The following is a 16,687-nucleotide window of genomic DNA, read 5'->3' on the forward strand; positions in this document are numbered from 1 at the left end:
CCCTTGTTAGTTGAGGCAGCAGAATGCTGCACCCCTGAAAAGAGGAAGAGATGGCAACGTAAGTGGGGACAGGCGGCGAAGAGAGTTATGTCTCACAGATAGTATGAGAAAACCAGGAAGGATCAGGCAACTGGAGAAATGCCCCTTCAGAGGGTTTATGATCCACCAGCCCCTGTCCCAGCTGGACAAACGAAAGCACCACAGACAGCATATACCCTTTTCAAGTGCAGATGTTTGTAATTGAAGAAATCAGAACCCCTCTTTTGAGGAGAATCCAGCAAAGATTGTAAAATTGTTTGAAGGGATTTTTTTTAAAACCTATAATCCCACTTATGATGATGAACAATATCCCCTGGACTCACTATTAACTACAGAAGCATTGCTTGGCCACTGCATGAGTCAGCTAGGGAAATAGAGAAGGATCCTTTTATATGGGGCAGGGAACAGCAGCAGGCTTTTCAGGATCTCAAAGTGACATTACAACAAGCCCCAGTGCTTGGCATCCAAACCCCGAGAAGCCTTTTACCCTGTTCACAGATGAAGACCAGGGGGGGTAGCCAAGGGAGTCTCATGCCAGAAACTGAAAAATTGGCAGCAACCCGTCGAATACTTGTCAGAGAAGCTAACCCCAACAGAACAGAGGTTGCCCCCCCCCCCTGTATGAGAGCGATTGTGGCAGTGGCCACCCTACTCACAAAGGCAGATAAATTCACGTTTGGACAGGACACTAGCTGTGTGACTCCAAGAGGAAGTGCCAGATGCTGTTATTACATTCACGCCTGAAGTTTCAGGTTACCACAGCCCTTAACCCAGCTACCTTATTACAGGTAGGAGAAGGTGAACAAGGGAGCTGCCCACTCAGTCTTACCTGTGCCTGTAACAAAACCCACAAACCAAGTGGTTAATATAATTGGAGCCACAGGTAAATCACAAAAGGCCCCGTTTTTGCAGTCTGTTACCTGCTGCCTAGACAAATTTTTGTATATACCAGAGTGTCCCATTCCTTATTGGGCCGAGACTTGTTAACAAAATTACAAGCCCAGATTTCCTTCCAACCAAGGGGGAAGTACCGTATTTTTCGCCCTATAGGACGCACTTTTTCCCCTCCAAAAATGAAGGGGAAATGTGTGTGCGTCCTATGGGGCGAATGCAGGCTTTCCCGGGCTTCTTGCAGCTCCGCGCCACCCTCCCGATCCCGGCGCGAAGCTGCGCGGAGCTCCGGAGGGTGGCGCGGAGCTGCCTGCGCTCCAGGGCTTCTTGCAGCTCCGCGCCACCCTCCCGATCCCGGCGCGAAGCTGCGCGGGGCTCCGGAGGGCGGCGCGGAGCTGCCTGCGCTCCAGGGCTTCTTGCAGCTCCGCGCCACCCTCCCGATCCCGGCGCGAAGCTGCGCAGGGCTCTGGAGGGTGGCGCGGAGCTGCAAGAAGCCCTGGAGCACAGGCACCTCCGCGCCACCCTCCCGATCCCGGCGCGAAGCTGCGCAGGGCTCTGGAGGGTGGCGCGGAGCTGCCTGCGCTCCAGGGCTTCTTGCAGCTCCACGCCACCCTCCCGATCCCGGCGCGAAGCTGCGTGGGGCTCCGGAGGGCGGCGCGGAGCTGCCTGCGCTCCAGGGCTTCTTGCAGCTCCGCGCCACCCTCCCGATCCCGGCGCGAAGCTGCGCAGGGCTCTGGAGGGTGGTGCGGAGCTGCAAGAAGCCCTGGAGCACAGGCACCTCCGCGCCACCCTCCCGATCCCGGCGCGAAGCTGCGCAGGGCTCTGGAGGGTGGCGCGGAGCTGCCTGCGCTCCAGGGCTTCTTGCAGCTCCACGCCACCCTCCCGATCCCGGCGCGAAGCTGCGTGGGGCTCCGGAGGGCGGCGCGGAGCTGCCTGCGCTCCAGGGCTTCTTGCAGCTCCGCGCCACCCTCCCGATCCCGGCGCGAAGCTGCGCAGGGCTCTGGAGGGTGGTGCGGAGCTGCAAGAAGCCCTGGAGCACAGGCACCTCCGCGCCACCCTCCCGATCCCGGCGCGAAGCTGCGCAGGGCTCTGGAGGGTGGCGCGGAGCTGCCTGCGCTCCAGGGCTTCTTGCAGCTCCACGCCACCCTCCCGATCCCGGCGCGAAGCTGCGCGGGGCTCCGGAGGGCGGCGCGGAGCTGCCTGCGCTCCAGGGCTTCTTGCAGCTCCGCGCCACCCTCCCGATCCCGGCGCGAAGCTGCGCGGGGCTCCGGAGGGCGGCGCGGAGCTGCCTGCGCTCCAGGGCTTCTTGCAGCTCCGCGCCACCCTCCCGATCCCGGCGCGAAGCTGCGCGGAGCTCCGGAGGGTGGCGCGGAGCGTGCCTGTGCTCCAGGGCTTCTTGCAGCTCCGCGCCACCCTCCCGATCCGGCGCGAAGCTGCGCAGGGCTCTGGAGGGTGGCGCGGAGCTGCCTGTGCTCCAGGGCTTCTTGCAGCTCCGCGCCACCCTCCCGATCCGGCGCGAAGCTGCGCAGGGCTCTGGAGGGTGGCGCGGAGCTGCCTGTGCTCCAGGGCTTCCTGCAGCTCCGTGCCACCACCCCCGATCCCGGCAAGAGTTCCTGCGGGGTCGCAAGGCTTGCAGGCAGCAGCCTGCAGCCCATAAGCTCGGGGGATAGCAGGGAGGCGCAGCGCCGCCACCCCGCTATTCCCTGACCTGCTCTGAAGGCTGGGGGGGGAGCAAGCTTGCTTCTCCCCCCGCCAGCCCCACAAGCTCGGGGGACAGCGGGGCAAGCCGCTGCCCCACGGAGGCTAGAGATGCTGTCCCTGAAGGCAGAAGAGGGAGATGGAGCGCTCTGTCTCTCTCTTCTAGCTTGGGGATGGCTGCGCAAACCTGGGGGGGAAATAAATTTTTTTTCCTTGATTTCCCCCCCAAAAAACTTGGTGCGTCCTATGGGCCGGTGCGTCCTATAGGGCGAAAAATACGGTAATGATGACAACTGGACCAGCAGGAGAGTTTTCTTTAGAAATACCCCTGAGAGACCATTGATGCTTGATGATGGTAAAAGAAGAGGAGGGAATCCTCCCTGTTAGCCTGCTTCATGATGTTGACCCTGGACTATCGGCGGAAGATAAAAAACCAATACCCCATCCCACGACAGGCAGCTGAAAGAGTGTGGGTGCATTTGAAGCGATTGCTTCAACATGGAATCTTGAAACAATGCCAATCACAGTGAAACACCCCACTGTTGCCAGTGAAGAAGGAAGATGGTGGGTACTGCATATAGGCCCCAAAGTTCTGGAAAATAGGAAAGGATGAACAGGACTTTGAAAAACCATTGACCCAAGAAACAGGGTCTAATTGGGTGTTCATGTTGCCCTTGGCTTTGCTTAGAGTTTGTAGCCTCCCATTGAAACGTATTCACTTGTCATCCTTTTGAAGTGATGTTTGGAAGACCGGTTCCTTATGTGTGCATGCTTTCACCTATCCCTGCTCAAGATGTGGAATTGAACAATTATGTACAGTCTCTCTCTCGAGATTTTCTCTCTCAACCCAGGCCCGAACTCCTTGCGTGACCAGTTTGAGCCAGGTGACGAGGTGTGGATAAGACTGGTCCCAGGCACCACTGCCACTGTGTTGGAAGGGCCCATCTGCTCTCCACACCCACAGCTGGCACCACCCCTTGGGTCCACCACATTCAAGTGGGGAAAGCTGCTTCAGATTGGACTGTGTCTCAGCATCCTGAAGATCCCCTCCAGTGACGACCGCCTTGCTGATATCTCTACGCACGGTGAAGAATTGGATGGGAGGGGCGCCCGCAGGCAGCGCCCCCAACGTAGACATTTGTTCTCCAACCAATTTAGAGGCACCACCAGAACTTTTGATATTGGTACCAGAACTCACTCCAGACGATGTGGAACCACGTTACACCCTTGATGAACAGCAGTGGACCAGCCAAGAAGGAGCAACGCTCCAGGAAGGACCAGACAGCCGTGTTTTTGTGCCCCAACATCTGGCCAGCACAATTGTAAAGAATTACCACGAGTCCACCCATTTGGGAGGCCCAGCTGCTAAAGCACACCTTGGGAGAATATTCTACCTCAACTAACTGCTGCTATATCCCAAAATGTGCCCTGTGCGCCAACCAAGAGACTGAGAACTATCACCCTTTGAACTTCTATATGGCAGGCCAACCCCTTTCGTCCGAGGCATCCCCGCCAGTTTGGGGCAGATGGGAGATCACATCACCCAAGAACAAGTGCAATCCCTGTGTTTGTTGTGTGTGTTTGCTTCCTTTCCAGGTATTCCCTCGAGCGTACACCTGCAGTCCCGCGGCAGTCTCGCTGAGCCGGTTCACCAGTTCCTCTGAGTGACAGCGTCTGGCGACCCCTTCATCCCCAACTGCAGCGAAAGTAGTCGAGGTGATCCCCTGGGTACATCACACGCATCTGAAGAAGGGTGTCTGGACTTGCAAGAGAAATCCTGCTGACCCTCTGAAGTTGATCATCACCTTGTGTCTGACGCTACCAGGAAAAAGCGTTAGGCCACGGGCAACGCGATCCTGCGACTAATCATCACAAGGACAGTTACAAAGACTTTCTCTTTTCTCTCTTATTTTCTTTATTGACTTGCTCTATGTCTTATTGCCCTGACCCTACCGAACCATACCAACCCTATTGGCCTGCTGGCCTCTGCTACGACTGGTTCGTCTTGCCGGTGGTAAGAGATGGCGTGCTCTTTGGCTATTGGAAACTGGGGTTTGATGAGATTACCGTATTGAGACACCCCACTACCCCGTTGTGGCTCCTCTCCCACACCACTGACCAGCACGCGTGGACAGTGCTCTTACGGGAAGCTGCAAAGACGATCGAAATCTATCTAGTTCTGGACCGCTCTTGCTGTTGTGGGAGGGTAGTCAACTGTTATCTGGAAGGTAGAGCACTGTACCAACCTCATTTGATAGACCAGGTCCTACTCTTAACCCAGGTCATAGATGGGACGGAACCTATCTTAATGCAAGTATTGCAGGGGTGGGAGCCTTAGCCAGGTGTGCATTGAAATTACTAAACAAGTGCCAGTAAGAATTGCCACCCCAGGATTTCAGCTTCCATATGCTCTGGTCACTAGGGAGGCAGCACGAGAGTTCAATCCACCCAACAGGGTTAGTAGAAAAATTGACCCACATAGTGGGAGCATCAGCTCACCGGTGGGCTCTCATCCTTGAGGCTCAACAGGTAGTCGGGCACAAATATCAGTGGGCTCTTCAACAATGAGCACACCCCCTGAATATTGGTGGGAGGAACCATGGAGATATTGGGTTTGGTGGGTAGGAGTGATATGTACCGCCCTTGTCATATGGATGCTCTCGTATTTCTGTTGGCATGAACGGTATCGTATTTGTGGGAAGAATAGGCCCAATAATGCTTCTATTGCTTTTCTGCTTCTGTATACCCTGCTTAATGCAATGCCTGCAACATATGATGGGAAAGATGATGTCTCGCATGATGGGACCTCGCGTGATTGCTGTAATGAGAGAATATAGACCCCTACCCCAGAACGAATCTAAGTAATAGATTGTTCAAAAGAAGAGGACGGAGTAAAGGGAGATGGGAAAGATTTCTCTCAATATTTTATTGTGTTGCTCTCATATATTATCTACACATAATAAATTCCTGCACTTTGCTAGGAGGGTCAAAACAGCCCAAAAATTGCAGTTGCTTGCAAAAGCCTAAACCAGCTACTTGAAACTGCTGATGCTAGCTACAGGTCAGAAGGTCGCTTCCTGCCCAGCCAGAAACTGCTGTTAACCGAAAAACCACTAGCAAGATGTTTCCTGCTTTACTTCTGCTTTTAAGTAATGCAAGAATAGGAAGAGATACGAAGGGAAAGCTTAGCTAGCAGAAGAAGACACGTGTACAAGGAGGTGGGAGGGAGTGCTTGGCTTAGCAGAAAGACAGGAATGTTTAGCAAGCAATAAAAATGTGTTTAGCAAGCAAGTCTGCGGGTATAAGAAAGTCTGCTGAAATGTCTTGCTTTACAGCCAGTATATTTTAGGAATTATCCAGCAGGCTGTCTCTGAGTACAGACCTTGACTCTGTGCTCAGATCTCAATAAACTCTTTTTCTCCAAAGAAGATTTTGCTTTCCTGGTACTTTTGTTCCCTCCGAGGTCCAGGGGATGGCGTGGCTAATGGATCCCTAGGTAAATAAGGCTTCATCTCATATGACATATTTCAGAAACAAATCGACATTGAGGCCATAAACACAGGAGGAGTGACTGCGTGCGTCTCTGGTTTTCCCAGCTGTTTCGCTGACAATAAAACATTTTTACAGCTGGTGTAGATTGATACTGCGAGGACTCCCAATTATACTATGGAAAATTTGAGCCCTTAGCCTCAATCCTATAGGCATATACAGAGGAGCAAGTCCCACTGAACTCAGTGGGGTTTACTACTGAGTAGAGGATTTGCACTCTTAGCCTAGCACATGATAAAAACTCTCCTGCAATTTCAAAAACTAAATCTTTGGATAGTCCCCTGGCAAACAAAGAGCCCAGTGAATTGACAGGCATAAGTATATGAAGTTCATCTTAAAAAAACAACAACTACGAGAAGGAATAATAATAATAATAATAATAATAATAATAATAATAATAATAATAATAATAATAATAATTTATTATTTATACCCCGCCCATCTGGCTGAGTTTCCCCAGCCACTCTGGGCGGCTCCCAATCAGTGTTAAAAAAGGTTTAAAAGGTTAAAAAATAAAAGGTTAAAATAAAAAGGTTAAAAAATAAAAAGTTAAAAAAATAAAAAAGTTAAAAAAATAAAAAAGGAAATCAGAAATTTAAAAACATGGAGTTATGTTTACAGCAGATTGATGAACCACCTGTTCTAAGGGGGGGGGTGTACAAAGCTCATCCACACAGGCACATTGCAGTTATTTCAGACCAGTGGTGCAAATTCTGAGTGGTTATTCTCATATATATATATATATATATATATATATATATATATATATATATATATATGAACAAAGAACCAAGTTTAAAGAAAACATACATGGAAAGACCATGCCCTTTGGTCCTTTTTTTTTTACCTATGCCTGCTTGCTATTTATTGGATTTTAATGCTTTTATTTTAAATGAGTTCTGAGTAAACGTGCAAACTGAAAGATTTTTTAAAACCACAAATGTAAACAATTCACGAGGAAGGACTGAATGCTGATTTCTGTTTGAAAAATTGGATATTTATTGACGACAGTATCTAGCATGTATATTGCTGTTTAGAGAATGTTTGAAACATTGCGAATGCATGATGCCTGTGTGGTTTTTCTGAAAAAGGCAAGATACGCTAGTATTATCCATTCTAGCTTCCAATGACTGGTGTTGTGACATGAGGAGGGGTAGCAGAGGCAGAAAGAGTCTGGCTTGCTTGCCTAAGTCCAAATACTATGTTCAATGCATGTCTGATACATTTGGCTAAAGGTTTCAGACTGTTTTGAAAGTGAAAGAGTGATTCAATACTACAGGGTCTAAATAACAAGAACTGACTTTGGACACAGACCAGGAAAAGAGAGTTCTTGCGCCCCCCCCCCGCCCCACCCATGAGCGTCATATTTTGCAAGTGAAAGTCAGTGCAAGGGTGTTTTCCTGTTAGCAAAGCCACTCAGATAGCACAGATGGAGTCCAGAGAGGGGGGGAAATATTGATAACACTTCACTGAGGGAACTGAACAATATGATGCATAATTTGAGAAGAAAGAAACAAAGAGGTTTTGTCTGGAGAAGGGCTGTAGCTGGGAGAATTTAGTAATAAACTGATTAACATTTTATTTGAGAACTCCAGGACTGCAGACGGATAAATGCATGTATCAAGTACTAGTAGGAAAGTGCCTGCTGTTGATCATGAATTATAAGAAATGCCCCCCCCCCAAAAAAAAAAATTCAGTGAAGTTTGGAAAGGTTCCGTACACCATCTTGATTCAAAATGGTGCCCAATTTTATCCAAACACAGATGAAAACCTGCTCCTTGATCTCAACAACCCAAATGCAAAAATTGGGTTTCAATATCTGAAGATGTGTCCAAATGCGTAGAGGACAACAGCTTTCCAAAATATATACTAGAAGTTAAGAGTTTGAGGGTTTTTATATTCAAAAGCAGTAGTAACTAGCTGATCAATATGAAGTCAAGCTAATCACAGGCCACAGTTGTTGTTGGGATTACAATTCTCATCATTCCTGACTACTGGCCATGCTGACTGGGGCTGATGAGAGTTGGACACCAGCAAGGTTCTATCTTCCCTTCTCAAGAAAGGAACATACTGGGTGGCACAGAAGGCCACACAAAATTGGTTTAGACACAAGGGACACCACTGACATCTTCTTTCACATCATGCCTCGTCAATAAGACTTAAGTTGTCCAGAAAAGTTCATTGGTTTTGGAAATTTTTGAGGGCTAACCCGTTTTCTTTGCTCTTCTGCAATAGGAATTATATATTCTGAACTCAACAAGTAAAGAGCTAGCAAACTTCTATGTTCTACAGAAATTGCATAATCAAGCGCTGCAGTGAAAGTCCCAATCTCAGCAAACAGTCCTCCTCCCCAGTCTGCTCCCCTGTTTAAGACCTTTTATTTGCACCTCTGATTATTTCTGCATTAATGTGCCAATTTTATCTCATTTGTGATAAACTCCACCTGTTTCCCAACATGTTCTGCCTCCTGCTTCTCTGGGGGGGAAAGTGCTTTAATGTGTTTCCCCCTCCCCCCACATTACTTTTTACTCCAAAAGAACCAAGTCCTGGCAGGGATTTAACAAATTAGTGCTGACTAACTGTGCCGTTAAAGCAGACATGTAAATAACCGCCCTCCCAATCGCCTGTGGCGAGCTAAAGGAAACCAGCCGTGTGTGCTTTGGTAAACTAGGAGAGAATGGGCTCTTTTTCTTGCCCCTTCCTAGGTCAGCACTGTTTATGGACTCACTTGCAAGGCTGGGTTTTAAATGTGGTACAGCGGGGGATATGGAACATTTGGCCCCCCAGTTAGTGGTGGGCTACAGTGCCCATTACTCCTCACCACTGGCCCCGTTGGCTGTGTCGAATGGAAGCTGGAGCCCAAGAGCGTTTGAAGGACTACAGGTTACCTACAATTGCGCTGCAGGAGAAATAATCTGCCCTACCTTGAATGGGACTTTCCAACCCAGAGAGGCATGGCGGTAGAGTGGGAGTGTTATAAATTGTGATGATTGATCAATGGCAACTTGCTCCAAAGTAATCTACGTTAAGCATGATGTGTGCGTCATGTGTAGGTAGGAGGTGACTTGAAGGAAGGGCATGTAAGGGGTAAATAGGGCCTTGTTTTACGTGAGTGAGTGATGGGAAATCAATCAAATTTCAGCATAAATTTTAAAAGGCGAAAAGAATCTTCTCTGGCCCTTCCTCCTTCGTTGGTTTATAGATTATTTCAACGCAAAGCCAACTTAAGAGTTGAGAGCACCATGGGAAAAATGCCCCCATTGAAGCAATGGTCTTTACCAACTGCCCTCTGATTAGCATCTGGTGAAGCCTCCATTTTAAATTTCATGCAATGCCCTGGTGTAAAGGTAAAAGGTAAAGGACCCCTGGACAGTTATGTCCAGTCAAAGGTGACTATGGGGTTGCGGCGCTCATCTCACTTCAGGCTGAGGGAGCCGGTGTTTGTCTGCAGACAGCTTTCCAGGTCATGTGGCTAAACTGCTTCTGGAGCAACAGAACACCATGACGGAAGCCAGAGCACATGGAAACGCTGTTTACCTTCCTCCTGCCACAGCGGTACCTATTTATCTGCTTGCACTGGCATGCTTTTGAACTGCTAGGTTGGCAGAAGCTGGGACAGAGTAATGGGAGCTCATCCCATCATGAATATTTGAACAGTTAACCTTCTGATATGCAAGCCCATGAGGCTTAGTGGTTTAGACCACAGCACCACCCGCGTCCCTGTGTAACACTATGTCAGGGGGTATTGTGAGAAACTAAAACTGAACTCTCCAGAAGCAGCCACTGATTTGAACATCAGAAAAATAATAATATAGTGGTGGGCTAGTAGAGGCATGAGGGGTGGGTCCTACTGACCAAGGGCACCCCATGCTGATCCCATACTTATTTTAAAGGTTGAGATAGCATTGGAGATTGTATTCCTTGCCACTAAATAAAAGTTGGAAGTCTTGGAAACACATTGGCCAATAAACCACTGTCAGTGGTTTTCTCACTTTTTATTGCCTGTCCTCCTTTCCTTCTCAAGTTGTGGCAGTTGTTATTATTATTAATTATTATTAACAGTATAAAAATTTATAGTCTGCTTCACAACATAAAGCCACCAAAGCAATGCACACAATAAAAACGGAATAAAACACACAAACAGAAACTCTAAGAACAATAATATCAGTTCCACAAATGCTCGAAACCAAAAAGGCATCCATACAAATTCTAAAAACAACAAAGGAATTTCATCAGATATAAAATAGATGTAACCCACAAATGACTGGGTTACACTGCAAGGAAAGCCTTCCTAAGTTAAACAATGTCTTCAGTGGGTGCCTAAACATCACCACACTAGGTACTGGTCTCATTTCGGCTGGTAACTGATTCCAGAAAGCTGGAGAAGGAACTCTCAATATAGGCTAAGCTCATCCCTGGAGCACACGGTACTCTCATCCATGCCCCACCTGAGGAGCGCAGTTGCCAGGCAGGGATACAGTGGGCGAGGCAGCCCCTTAGATACCCAGATCTCAAGTTTTTCTAGCACTATAAGTGCTAAAAGCAAAAGCTTGAACTGCCCCCGGTTGCATATTAACAGCCAGAGCAGTTTACAGATCCTTTGTCACAAACCATAAAAATAACACTTTCCTACCTCTCCTGAAATCAGCTATGTGCTTCCATTCCTTTCGCGGTCGTGCACCCAGGCAACACAGGAAGCTCCCCAATGCGAGATCAGATGAATGATCTCTCCAGTTCAGTCATCCCCACACCAAGCGTCAAAACAGCTCTCCAGGGTTTCAGACAAAGGTATTAATTCCCCTGTTCTAGCTGAAGGCGCCAGGGATTCTGCATGCAGAGCATGTGCTCGGCCACTTCACAGCGGCTCCTCTTCAAGTTCTCAGTGGATTGTGCCCGGTGACACTTCACATTTGTAGAGATCTCCGTTGGCTCTTTAGATTCACCAACAGCTTGCAGAAAAGGTTTTAATATTTTCAACTGTATACTAAAAATTCCTGCGCTGAAGTGATGCACTTCTGTTCCATTACGCTTACACAACGTTGCTTTGTTTATTCAGAGCCAGTCTGAAAGAACATTCAGCTAAGAACATTCAACCAGGCCGGGCTTAGACCAAGTCTCCTGCCAACCTCCAATTCTACCATTTTGAAATGAAGTAGAGATTCTAATGAAGTGGGTTAATGGATTGAAGTCAGGTATAGATGAAGCTGGCAGTTTGGGTTTCTCTCAGCTTCTCAATCTTAAATTCAGTTTTCTATGTTTCCATATCAGTTTGCAGTATTATTATTTTTTAAGTCCTCAAAACATTTATTAGCATTTTAGGGTGAATTTCTCCTAAAACACCAATTTTGTATGCCGTTTTAGTTTACATGCACATTTTTGCAAAGTGATTTTCCCCTAATATAACACGTTTTGCATGCCATATTCACTAATATGTGCATCTATATGCACACTTCATTATAGGTTGGGTTTTTTATTTTATAGTTATGAATACATAACTTGACCGGAGCACTCTGTTGTAAAATTCACAAGATTGTGAATTTTGAAAGATGGCAGTTTCAGTTCACACACTGATTCGGAAAATATGAATTAGGTAGGTTCACTTTTAAATGCAAAGTGAATTGAGGAGTAGAGGAACCAAGAGTGGCAGTCATGAGATGTAGGAGCACCACTCTGGGAAGAAAAACACAATTCTTAATGCAAAATGATGTCCTGTACTGAATATGCACAAACTATTGAGCATGGCTTCCAACCGCCAGTTGGAACACTGCGGAATGACGCTTTCATCTGACTACCATACATGCAATGAACCACAACGGGGTGGTTTCAGGTTATATTTTCACCTCTTTTTGTGATGGCTCTGTACTCCAATTTGTTGTTAATGTTGATATTATTCTTTCTCTTTCCTTTTTTAAGATATCTAATTCATTTGCAAGTGGAAAATCAATGATTTTTTTTAAAAGTCGATTAAAGTACCCTGTTGCCCTAGTGTAACAAATTCACTTTTTAATAAATGCACTTAAAATTGTAGGGTGAATTAATGATTAACAGGATGTGTAAACACATTGCAAGCAAATCAGAAGAGATTCTCATTGTTACATAACCTCCCCATAAACAAAACAAAATTAATGCTCAGTAAAAGTTAAACATAGTCTAACCACCGTGTAAGCTCTGTACAAGCAAATCAGAATGATTGCTGAATAAATAAGTTGTCTGAAGTAGCCTTTACTCAAGACTTGGTGGCAGTCTAGAGGCTTTCAAATGGTGTTCTGGAGTACCATGAGGTTCCTCAGTTTATCAAGGAGTGTGGTGGAGTCTCCTACTTTGGAGGTCTTTAAGCAGAGGCTTGACAACCATATGTCAGGAGTGCTCTGATGGTGTTTCCTGCTTGGCAGGGGGTTGGACTCGATGGCCCTTGTGGTCTCTTCCAACTCTATGATTCTATGATTCTATGATCACAGGCTGACAAGATCAGTAGTGGTGAGACTCCAGCATTGAAGGTGGCTGGATTAATGACCCTGGGGACCCTTCCAACTCCATTCTATAATTCTATGATTCAACAACAGATTGAAGAGAGCTTGCTCACCACTACCAATCCTCCTCACTTGGGAATTACAAGTAGGGAGTAGGGCTGGGTGATACCTGGTATTCAACATCGTGATATATCACCAGCAAAACATCAGAATATACCAATATATCATGGTGCTTGAAATAAGGATGGAGCTATGTAGAGGCATTGGCTGGCTTCACGGTTTTCCCCACATTGTGATTTTTGCATAACACACACACATACATCATGATTCACAATATATTGCCAGGTCAAAATTATGAAACCAATATCACAAAATGGACTTCAAACTGGTTTTGGATGATATACTGATCCTTCGCCAGGTCCTAGTAGGAGGGTGCTGCTGTTGCCCTTGGCTCCTGCTTGTGGGTTCCCTGCGAGCATCAGGTTGGTCTCTGTGAGAAGAGGATGCTGGCTCTTATTTTCTCCTCATGAAAAGCAGACCACAGAAGTGCTGGGGAATGTCCTAGTTCCACTCTCTAAGCTCATGCAGGCAGCAGTGTCAAATCTGCATAAAATTTGCTAATATGTACAGGTGTATATGTATAGATGTTGAGTATGACATCAAATGTGTCAAAAGGCAACCCAAATGATTTCTCATCCAATCACTTGATTGCGGGTGAAATGGAATAGAAAAGGCCATGTATTCCACTCTGTCCCTCTTCTCAGTGGAGTGAAACAGTGATGTGTCTTTGCCCCTACTCTCTTCAATTTTTACAGAAATTATTTGGCAGGAAGCCTACCAGTGAAACACACTCACTACCATAGTCTGTCAAACAAACCCCTGCAGATTTTATTATATGCAGACGATGTACCGTATTTTTCGCCCTATAAGACGCACTTTTTCCCCTCCAAAAATGAAGGGGAAATGTGGGTGCGTCTTATGGGGCGAATGCAGGCTTTCGCTGAAGCCTGGAGAGCGAGAGCGGTAGGTGCGCACCGACCCCTCTCGCTCTCCAGGCTTCGCGGACCTCTCCTCAAGCAGCGGGAACGTTCCCTCTGCTTGGGGAGAGTTGCCGGCATCCCGAAGCCTGCGCGCGCTGATCTCAGCGCGTCCAGGCTTTGCGGATCTCTCCCCAAGTAGCGGGTACGCTCCCGCTGCTTGGGGAGAGTTGCTGGCATCCCGAAGCCTGCGCGCGCTGATCTCAGCGTGTCCAGGCTTCGCGGATCTCTCCTCAAGCAGTGGGAGCCACCGCTGGGCTCCCACGGCTTGCAGAGAGCTGCCTGTTTGGGGGCTGGGGTCGGGGGAAGCTCGGGCTGCCCCAGCCCCGCGCCTGGGGGGGAAATAATTTTTTTCCCTTTATTTCCCCCCCAAAAAACTAGGTGCGTCTTATGGGACGGTGCATCCTATAGGGCGAAAAATACGGTACTACTTTTTTCTTTGACAAGCGTGGGCTTAAGGCGTTTGCTGAGAGCTTTGGAGAGTTACTGCAAAAAGGAAACATTACAAATTAACTATGATAAAACTCATCCAAATCACTCAGATAATTTCTCCAATTTGACCCCCCTTCCCCAATTCAGATTCTCTTTAATTCACTTACCCCCAATTTATTTCCAATAGATCCAACTCAAAATCATTTCAATTCCCCTTCTATTACTCCCAGTCACTTCTAAAGCAAGTTTAATACCATTAATTCCCCCAAATCAATATTTTACTCCAGTAACCCACCCCCAGTTCAATTTCCGCTGAATTCATTATCCACCCAAAATCACCCAGGGCACTTAGATATTCAACATCTGTGCAACAGCTGGGTAAAGAAGGAACAGACAGGACCCCCAGGCAGGGATGGGGGAGGTTCAATTCAGTTCACATTTAAAAGCAACCTAATTCATACTTTCCAAAACAGTATGTGACTCGAAACCCAGCCATCTCTCAAAATCTGAACTTCTAATTTTATGACACAGTTCTCCAGTCAAGTAATGTGTAAAAAAATGCAGATACTTGGGTAAAGTGTGCATATGCATGTACTGCATTAGTGAAAACAATAAAAATGCATTGTTAGAGGAAACTGTTCAGCAAAAATGTGTATATTAGGCAAAACTTCATACAAACATGTATATTTGATGAGCTTTCCTGATGACTTTAAAAAAAAATCCACAAGTTGATCTGGAATTGTAAGGAACTGAACTGAAAACAGAAAAATGAGAAATCACAACTTAGAGATTCACCCAACCCCACAGTCACTGCCTTGCATACAATGGGCACTTGTTGTATGATGAGCGCAATAAAATGCCGTCTACCAGTTCAGACTACCTGCCTGGCAGAGACTCTCCAGGGCCTCAGAAAGCGGCCTCCCCCTCCCCCGCAGCCTGATGCTTTTAATTGGGAGATGCCCCAGGCGGCAGACACACCATACAATTAAAGGGCGCTCCAAAAAAGAAGGAATACTGGGAACTATAGTTTGTTAAGGGAAACATAGTTTGGTAAGCTGGAAATTGAAGCTCTGTTAGGGGTAAACTACGGTTCCCAATATTGTTGGGGGCGAGTGTGCTTTAAATGTACGGGGGTGTGTGCAGCCCCAGACTTCTTTACAGACATGCAGTTCCTCAGCAGAAAAGCTGATGTGGAAAGTATTATCTTCAACACACTGGCATAGGAATAAATGCTTCGGAAACAACATTTTGATGCTTCCATGGAACAGCAACCAATAAATGTAGCTCAACACCTCCGTCGACTAGACGGGACTTCAGAAGCAGCTGGAGGACGGCGCTAATTGATCATGGCGTGATAAACGCCAGCTCTCCTAGCGTCAGCTCTGCCTTTTGTACCTTTACTGATTTTTAATTTGAACAGCCCAAGTATGCCCCTAAGTGCATGGAGACACAACAGGATTGCCATCATGTGTATCAGGTATAAGATCTGGCCAGTGGCCTGTCTAGTCCAGCATCCTCTTCTCACAGTGGCCAACCAAACCTTGGCTTCTCTTCTCAGACATCTGTGTAGCTGGGAGAACCCCAGGGTGGTGGCTGTTGACTCAGTCTCCTTGCTCCTTTTCAGCTCCACATTTGGGAGGGTCCTGGGGCAAGACCTGCCTCAGGGAGTCTACTCCTCACTGCAGCAAGTCTAGAGAGCTCTTGTCAGTGGGCCCCCTCAAAAGAGTAGCCATGTCAGTCTTTTGCATGAAAACAAAGAGTCTTCTGGCACCTTACAGCAGGTGCAGGGAACCTATGGACATCCAGATGTTTTTGGACTACCATAATCCCTGACTACTGGCCATACCAGGGGTTGGGCATTCTACAACATCTGGAGGGTGCCAGGTTCCCCACCCCTAGGGTAAGTGAAATCCACAATTCGTGTATACAGTGGTACCTCGGGTTAAGAACTTAATTCGTTCCAGAAGTCCGTTCTTAACCTGAAACTGTTCTTAACCTGAAGCACCACTTTAGCTAATGGGGCCTCCTGCTGCCACCGCGCCACCGGAGCTTGATTTCTGTTCTCATCCTGAAGCAAAGTTCTTAACCTGAAGCACTATTTCTGGGTTAGCGAAGTCTGTAACCTGAAGCGTATGTTACCTGAAGTGTATGTAACCCGAGGTACCACTATAATTTGGTCTAGAATTCTGGAGAACCAGAAACTCAATTTTTCCTTTCACAAACAAGCTTTGAGTCCGTAAGCGTTGCAAAGATAAGCTTCGAAATGCAATGCTGCAGAAAAGTTAACTGATCAGAGACTTCTTTTAAAAAAGAAATCAATCTACCCTACATCTAGCTTGAGAAGGAAAGGAAGATCAGCAGTTAAGTTACCTTTTAAAGTAAACATGCACTCACACAAAGGACATAGCTGGATTGGGTTGACATAGCCCCCTAAAACCTTTCGGACAAAAGCAGTGGCTCTGTAAGCAAAGCAATAAAAGAACGATCCAGGCACAGGAACGTGTGGCATTAAGGAACTGGGAACAAAGCTCTCTTAAAGGCAGGCTACATGACTTGCAGCCGAGAGCATGG

At 47.1% G+C, this 16,687-nt stretch overlaps 1 protein-coding gene across 1 annotated transcript in view; it reads right to left on the reverse strand.

The window, feature by feature from the left end:
- Positions 1–10,828, reverse strand: part of PITPNM2 (phosphatidylinositol transfer protein membrane associated 2) — a 196,018-nt gene extending 185,190 nt beyond the window's left edge. Inside the window, exon 1 of the mRNA XM_081174673.1 lies at positions 10,811–10,828. The gene's annotated coding sequence lies outside the window, so the exon portion shown is untranslated. The remainder of the gene's footprint in view (positions 1–10,810) is intronic.
- Between the last annotated feature and the right edge of the window lie 5,859 nt (positions 10,829–16,687).

The sequence above is a fragment of the Podarcis bocagei genome (genome assembly GCF_964188305.1).
Source record: "Podarcis bocagei genome assembly, chromosome: 16".
In the NCBI taxonomy this organism is placed as follows: Eukaryota; Metazoa; Chordata; class Lepidosauria; order Squamata; family Lacertidae; genus Podarcis; species Podarcis bocagei.